Here is a 2,617-nt window from a genome sequence, read left to right as displayed (position 1 = left end):
TCATTGCTCGTCATGAAGAAATATACAGGGAGGAAATTGAATGGAACCATTACGATTCAACTTTGACTTGTCAATCTACTTCACTCCAATAACTTCTTTGTCTCTAGGTCTGTCCACAAGCTCCCATATATTGTTCTTCTCGTTAACTTTGATCTCTTCCACCATAGTTATCTTCCAAGCTTCATCTTGCACTGCTTCTTCATAATTTTGTGGTTCTGTAACACAAAAATTGCAGCTTGCAGAGACTTCACTCAAATCCCTCATTCTAATAAGAGTTGAGCTTGGTGATAAAGAACCAAATGACTGTGACTGTGGATTGCCTATTGGAGTCTGTTGAGGAGTTCCTCAATAACTTCATTTTCTTCCTCTTCTTGCATTTCAATGCTAGGACCATGGATTGCATTTTGCTTCCAATCCCACGAGAGTTTTTCATTGAAGATAACATCTCTACAGATTAGCACCTTCTTTTTCTGCAAATTGTAGAGTCTATAGCCTTTGCTTTGTGTGCTATATCCCACAAAAATGCACTTCTCATTTTTATCATCAAATTTCTGCCTTCTTTCCTATGGAACATAGGCAAAACAAATAGAACCAAACACCTTGAAGTGATTAACCGAGGGCTTTCTACCACTATACTCGGTTTGTTTTATCGGAAGACATTGGAGAGTAGAGTTGACGTTTTCACTTATCTTGTGAATTAGAATGCATGAACCTTTTAATGGTGACGGACTTCGTTACTTTTGCTCGGGGAGCTGTACTCATATTGAGCCATGTAACACTGTTTTCCAGCGTCGCAAGCGAGATAATAAAATTGCGATTTGGTGACTGCGAGAGATAGAAAAACTGCAATCGCGAAACGACAAAATATGAAGACGCTTAAGAATTTGTAATTTCCATGAAATATTTCGTTCTCCAAGGAGGGGTGAGAACAACATGACGTTTATCTATGGCTTCATTGGCTCGAAATGGTGGAGTCAATGGTGGAAGTGTGAAAGTTAAAGTCAGCTTATCGACAAAGCTCATTAAGCATTATCTCTTTAAGTCGTTATTGTTGATCGATGAATTCTAAACACAGGGCGACACCTAGTGTTCATTTCAAATAGGTTAATTTTTTTGACTGGTGGGAGCCTCTAAGAAAAGATTTCCTTATTAACCGGTGAGGTATTCTAAGTCGAAGTTTAGAGTGTGGCAACCTGAGTTTTACGTATTAAAATTCCTATGGTGTAAACAAGACCGGTATTCTAGACTTTATCATGGTGATTCTTCATGAGATGAAATGTTGAGGATAACTGCCTTGTTAATTTATCACTTAGGAAGGGACGTATTTTTGCGTAGGTTGTGGGGGCATAATGTTTACTGAAATTTCGAGGACGAAATTTTCATAAGAAGGGGAGAATTGATACGCCCCGAAGCTTTTACTCTTACGATTGTACTCTTACCTTTTATCGAGAGTTGTACCAAGTGTATCAATTCTAAAAGTTCACTTTTCGATGCGTAAGTTTTTCGAGAAAGCTTCATTCATGAAACTCGTAGGGCTCATCAATACGAGTTCGTGGACATGAGGCACACCCTAATCGGAGTTTGTATGCAAACGTTGTTAGCAATTAAAGTTTATGCATGGAAATTACATTTAAGTTTCCATAAGGGCAAACATGTAATTCGACAACAAATTTCCCCTCTTCTCCCACTCAATCGCACGACATTTTTTCTCCTTTTCTTCTTTCTCCTCCTCGGTCTCCCTCCGTGCGAAAAACAGAGGCAGCTACACAACCTCTTCCTGAGGCCGTGCCGCCACCATCGGGCGAGCGTAGGTGACGAGATCACCACCGCCACCGTCGGGCGAGCGTAGGTGACGAGATCACCATCACCGCTGCCCACTCTTTCCCCTCTCCGCGAGGATGTTTTTGAACTGATGTGCGATGAAGGGCCGACGAGATCAAGTTTAGAGGCAGGGTAGCTCCGGCGTCGTTTCTCCGCTCCGGCGACCCTCCCTCCCCCTTTTTGGTAAGACTTGAGTCCACTCTTGTTTTCGACTTCCTATCTCTTTCGATTTGCTTGATCCAAGCCTTAACTCACATACCTTTCTAGGTTTGTCTCCGGGTTAGAGAAATTTGACTTCGGCGATGTTGCTTTCAATTCTAAAGGTGAGTTCGGTTTCTGGGTTTTATTGTGGAGCTTGGTGAGGCAGCAAGGTTGTAATATCCCGAAAATTTATCATTATTTTCTAAATATTGTTCTGAGATATTTAAATTGGTGGTGATCCGATTATATAGTACGAGGGAGAAAAGAAAGTGTCAGAGCGTTTTATACTCAGAAACGTTACCATGAGGGGTCAAGAGTTGAATTTTTATCCATTAGGAATCTCAGAAAACTTCATTCATGAAAGTCGTAGAGTTCGTTAATACGAATTCGTAGACACGCGGCACGCCTAAATCAGAGTTCGTATGAGGAAATTACGAATCAAAAGGTATTTGGACATTTTTTGGAAAATTATATAAATAGGTGAATTAAAGAGAAAAAGGGGAAGAAAAATCAAAAATTCGGATCAGGTACTGTTCACCTGAAAATCTAGATTTTTCCTCCCGAGCGGCCGACTTTGGGTCGCCGGATCTCCGCC

This window comes from Argentina anserina, chromosome 1 (genome assembly GCF_933775445.1).
Source record: "Argentina anserina chromosome 1, drPotAnse1.1, whole genome shotgun sequence".
NCBI classification, from domain to species: domain Eukaryota; kingdom Viridiplantae; phylum Streptophyta; class Magnoliopsida; order Rosales; family Rosaceae; genus Argentina; species Argentina anserina.
Note: the sequence above shows the minus strand (reverse complement) of the source record.